Source organism: Mytilus californianus, unplaced genomic scaffold, assembly GCF_021869535.1.
Source record: "Mytilus californianus isolate M0D057914Y unplaced genomic scaffold, xbMytCali1.0.p SCAF_1, whole genome shotgun sequence".
NCBI lineage: Eukaryota > Metazoa > Mollusca > Bivalvia > Mytilida > Mytilidae > Mytilus > Mytilus californianus.
The window spans coordinates 16,221,461-16,227,937 of NW_026262581.1; positions in this window are offsets into that span (position 1 = coordinate 16,221,461).

Below are 6,477 nucleotides of genomic sequence, written 5' to 3' on the forward strand. Positions count from 1 at the left end.
ATCTAGGATATGGTTCATTACATACATTTGCTGAACATAAATATACAGAATAGATCTAGTATATGGTTCATTACATACATTTGCTGAACATAAATATACAGAATAGATCTAGTTTATGGTTCATTACATACATTTGCTGAGCATAGATATACAGAATAGATCTAGGATATGGTTCGTTACATACATTTGCGCACATAACACAGAGACGACCAATACAGTAAACATTATTTTTTAACCTTATGTTTTCAAGAAGTTTTGAGGCTATAAATCACGAACGACAACATCATTCGAAAAATTATAAAATCAGAAAACCTTTCATCTTATTCATGTATTTTAAAGAAATAGTAAGTTCTTTTTACTTTTTAATCCAGACAATAACTAACATACATCTTTTTATCCAGATAAACATAAGGAAAAAAATTTGCAATGTTTCTTTCCTCAACGGAATTTGAACCCCTTCCTCTGTGACGTTAAAAGAAACTAATGCGGTTTCTAAATTAAAATTATATAAAACAGGGACGAAAGATACCAGAGGGACAGTCAAACTCATAGATCGAAAACAAACTGACAACGCCATGGCCAAAAATAAAAAGACAAACAGACAAATAATAGTACAGATGACACAACATAGAAAACTAAAGACTAAGCAACACGAACCCCACCAAAAACTGGGGGTGATCTCAGGTGCTCCGGAAGGGTAAGCAGATCCTGCTCCACATGTGGCACCCGTCGTGTTGCTTATGTTATTACAAATCCGGTAAATAGTCTAATTCGGTAAGTCACATTCGTGAAAAGCGAAGGGTATTATAGTTACGACATAAGGAACATATCCGATAGCATCATATAAGCGGCTAAAAAAGTAAAATCAATTCACTAGTAAGTATTATAAAATCACATGTTTAAAATTGAATATAAGTTCACCCAATATTTCGCTAGACATACAAAGCTTCATCAGACGTGCAGCTCTCCTGGTGGTTATTAGGGACGTATGTTAAACGAATGCAGCTTATCTTACAATATTGTTACGTACAAGGGGTCTTATTGGGCTGTCTGAAATAATATATCTTTCAAGATTATTTCTAATGGAAAAAAAAATGAGTTTTTTTTCCATCCCTTTCATTATGTCCATCTGGTTCAATATCATGTAACTTGTGCATCCACAATCGCTCTCTAAAGCTCTGTTTTCTTCTTTTTTGTTGTTTAAATTTTGATTGCTATGAAAGGGGAGTTTTTCAAAAGCAATGCCATGTTATTAGGAGGCGCCTTGTGATTGTGCAGCCTCTTTCTTCTTTGGTACCAAAGGACCAATGATTGTTCTATCTGATGATTAATTTTATTTTTGTGTCACTAAGATATTGAAGCTTGCAAGTCTCCAAGTACGAATATGAATGATATTTTCTGTTTTTCCGTTACAGGTTGCATAGAAAACCACTGCTTGGTAGCTGTGCCTGTGAAATTGATTTTGGTGTTTACATGTACAGCACTTACAATTACAAACTTTAAGTAAAGTAACAAATTTAACAAACTTAGACAGTGTGTTTGTGCTGTATTTCTGTCACGTAGTGTTTTAGCGATATTTTTTAACATTGTCATACAGCGGGAGGTTTGGCATGCCATGAAACCAGTTTCAACCCACCATTTTTTCTTAAAATGTCCTTTACCAAGTCAGGAATATGGCAGTTGTTATCAAATAGTTCGTTTCTATGTGTGTTTGGCGTTTGTTTTTGTTGCACTTCGGTGTTCCTGTTGTTCCTTTGTTTTCCTCTTATAGTTGATGTGTTTCCCTCGGTTTTGGTTTGTAACCCGGATTTGTTTTCTCTCAATCGATTTGTGACTTTTGAACACCGGTATAATACTGTTGCCTTTATTTAGATCCTGTAATTCAGTGGTTTTCGTTTGTTGCTGTATATCATATTTGTTTCGTTTATTGTTTTGTATAAAAGTTTTCTCGTTTGAATTGTTTTACATTTGTCATTTCGGGGCCTTATATAGCTGACTATGCGGTATCTATACCTGTATCTTGGGATTGCACAAGGTAATGTTTTTCTCTGACTGTTAATGACGTCTTGACACTAAATCCATTGGATGTTGGATGTGTACTGATTGATATTTTAGTCTTAGATGCATAATTTTTTTATTAGTTGTTATTGGCTTTGAAAAAACTGTCAGTAACTGCGAGTACCATCAGATCTGTACTTAAGTGTCGTTTTGTTGTGGGGATGTATAAGTACACTGCCACGTCCACTCTGCGTTTTTGTAAGATGTATTTCTGCTTTGTATCGATCTAATAAGTTAAGCCCTTTTCAACTTTTCATTTTCAAAAATGATTTTTATAGTTAGTTCTTATGTTGTACAGTTACACCACTGTCCCAGGTTAGGGGAGGGTTGGCGTGCCTTCAAACTAGTTAAACCCTGCCACATTCTGTATGTGCCTGTCCCAGTTCAGAGCCTGTAATTTGGTGGTGGTTGTTGTTTGTTGCTGTATATCATATTTATTTTTCGTTCATTATTTTGTACATAAATCAGGCCGTTAGTTTTCTCGTTTGAATTGTTTAACATTTGTCATTTCGGGGCCTTTTATAGCTGACTATGCGGTATGGGTTTCACGCATTGTTGAAGACGGTGACCTATAGTTGTTAATTTCTGTGTCATTTGGTCTCTTGTGGAGATTTGTCTCATTGGAAATCATACCACATCTTATTTTTATATGCAACAAATAACATATATATAATCCTTACCTTATACACATTATAATGTTCAAGCAAAAACACAAATAAAAAAACCTGCACAGTCCTGCTACATTTGTATCAACATAAATCAGGATGTGTATCTAATATTGTATTTACTCACAAAATGTTGGGGTGGAGGTTAATGGGGTGTGCTACTACAGGTTTGAATACATTAATATTATATAAGAATATCATTTCACAACATGATATTATGCAAAAACAACGATGCACATCTTCTTCGAACGAACATGGCCAACATCCTGCATCTAACGAATACGTCTTACTGTGATGGAAGGAAAATGACAAATTCCTTTTCCGTAATTGAATTTTTTCTTGTGACAGCTCATAATATAAACAAAGAAAATGTTAAAACAGTGTTTCTCATTTCATCGTATTTCAATAATCTCGTCAACTGATAGGAACTCTCGGTAAATCAATCAAACGGCGTAAAACTAATGCAAAACAAATACGTCATTCTATCTGAGTTGCAGTTCGTCCGGATGAAGGCTTTAGTGTCATCAACAAGTTGTTTGTAGAAAAAGGTTAAGTGATTGTATGTTGTACTGCGTGAAGTTTTAACACATACACATTGAACTTTTTACTTAAGACTAGGAATATGTATAAATACATGACTTTCTTCATATCATATAAAAAGTTACACATCAAAAGTTAAGAGTTAAAATTGACAGGCTGTATATTAACTAAAGTGTAAGTCTTTCTCGCTCACAATTTGTGATTAATGATGGGATTCCATGTTATTAGATAAAACGAGTATCCATTGTAGAAGCCGAATTCTTTACAGCGAAAAGGTCATCTTAATTATGAAATATGAGACTACTGTATGGCTATGATAGATATGGTTGGTTCGTACCGTAGTGTTACGATCGTATTACCAATCAAGTAAAAATAAATCTCAACCAAACGATCAAATATGTGTTAATGGATATAGATTGATCAAAGTCCATGGTGTATTATAGTTCGATAGGACCTAAGGTTCATTTTGAACTAGTTATGTTGTTAGCTCAATTACAAATCATTTCTAAACTGAAACTATACCTGAAATTAACATTTTTATATTGAATAACACATCACTATGAATAAACAGCTAGCTGTTAATACTAAACATGACCACTTTGATGTAGCTAATATATGAAATTGAAATATATGAATCTCAATCTCAATATCCAAAGTAGCCAATCAGAATTAAACGTTTAACTAATAACACTTTAAAAGTCAATGAAATATGGCATTAACAAATGAAATCTTTGCGTAATGTCCTTAAATTAGTATTCAAAATAATTATTTGTTAACTGAGTTCAATCACTTGATATAATATGTTGGAGAGCATAAATACCACAGGGCCTATACAAAACACCCAAAGGTTAATCTACGAGTCTAGTATCCCCTAGGTTAACACTTTTCTACCTCCTTATTGTACTCATGTTGCTACGCGAATATAATACTTTTACACATTTTAACTGTAGCTTGCTTGCCAACGGTTCTTCTGTCGACAAAACCGTTTTTTGTTTTCAAGTTTAAAAAAAAATGATGTATATTTTAAATGCATTATACATGTAATATTGATCACCTTGTGTAAATTTTAATTGATGTGATGCACAGTTTCATGTCATTATTTGTTTTAGGTATATCAGTTTTTACTCTTCTAAACAGATGGTTAAATGTATCCAATTGTTTTGACGACACTAGTTGTGGACGAGAAAATTAGTTATGTAGTTGAGATATTAAACAACTCAAATTTGATTTATTTCTTGTATCGTCAGATACGGAAAGACAAATTTTACTTTGAATTAAGGATTTGAAATTTGCATTTGAACTTTTCTTCATAACGATTAATTTGCTAGGAAAATCGTAATTTATAAAATAAACACATTCTACGTATTACCATGGGAATAGTTCTTAGACGGTTGCACTTAATCTAATAAACAGACTCTCCCATTACGACTTTAAAACAATAACCTTAATTGGGTTTCCTGAGATTTTGAAACGTCTTTAATTGTAAGCAATCTGACCGATGTCATTACTGAGGAAATATATACCAAGACCTGCATAAAACATAATTAAAGGTCAAATCTATTTATCCATCGAAATGATCGTATAATTTACATTTCGGAAGGATAATCACAGCATTCTCATATTCTAGTTGCATTCAATTTAACAAACATGAATAATTATATGAATGAAAGACATCAGTGCCCTGTTGGAAGTAGGAATACATTCATGATTCATTTATTAATGCTGATATCGATATAAAACTATTATGTCTTTAACCATAGACATATCTCGCCCAACATAGGGTACTATATTTGTCTCTATTTAAAATTATACATGTGCCATCTTTTCTATTTAGCTAGTATATAGCCTATCAATGATATATAGCAAAAGAGAGACAGAAGATACTAATGCGTTGTTCAAACTAATAAGTAGAAGACAAACTGACAACTACATGCAAAAAACCACAACATGGAAAATTAAAGACTGAGCCTCACGAACTCAATCAAAAACACTTAGACATATGGAATTCTGTATATGCCTTCAAGCCATGATACTATAACACAGAACACTAAGAAACGTTTGTCTCCGTACGGGAATCTAGTCGTCAGAGGCGGATCTAAGTTCCTAGGGCAGGGAGAGCTTAACTGCTGTCTAAAATGTATAAAAGAATATCGGAAAGAGTAGCGAGTAGATTTTTTTAACGAATTTGGGCAAAAGTTACTGTAAAAAAGAAAATGGCATGGCAAAATTTGTGCTAAAAGTATAAAAAAAAGTATGGAAATGAATTTTGCCAATGTGAAGAATGCGGTTCCTTCGCATGTATATTGTAGAGTGGGCCATTTCTTTATTGTAATGGTCTAACAAGTTTAGATAAGGAAACAGCAATGAAGAGGGTAAACTTATATCAACTATATATGATGTTTTTTCTGCTTTGTATCGATCCGATGAGTTAAGCCTTTTTCAACTGATTTTTATAGTTTGTTCTTATGTTGTGCTGTTACACCACTGTCCTATGTTAGGGGGAGGGTTGAGAGCTCACAAACATGTTTAACCCGGCTACATTCTTTATGTGCCTGTCCCAAGTCAGGAGCCTTTAGTTCAGTGGTTGACGTTGGTTCATGTCTGTCATATTTTTTTTTTGGTAAATTGTTTTGTTACAAATTAGGCCGTTTGTTTTCTCAATTGAATTGTTTCATATTTTCATGTCGGGGCCTTTTATAGTCGACTATACGGTATGGGATTTTCTCATTGATGAAGACCGTACGGTTTCCTATAATTGCTAACATCCACTTCATTTTAACTTAGGTGGATAGTTGTCTTATTGGCAATCATACCACATCTCCTTACTTTTATATAATATATATAGATCGGGATTGCTACGGGTATCAATTAAAAAAAACATACACTTTCAATTCGTTACTTTACTTATAAGAAGGTGACATATTTTAAGAAATGAATAAATTAATATTGAAATTTTGAAAAATAATAATAATTAGGTAACAATAATATACAAATTCAGCAAGGAGTTATTATTGTCAAATAGTACAAGTTATCACAACAATGGCTTGATTTTGTTCGGTAACGTATATACTGGAGAAGACTTTCTAACTTGTGTCTGATCCTTTTTTTCATTGTGTTGAACAATTAAACATTTTTAAATTAAATTACTAGTATCAGCGTGGTGGTGAATTGCTTTAATGACGAAAGAATTTATCAACTTTTTGACAATTAACGT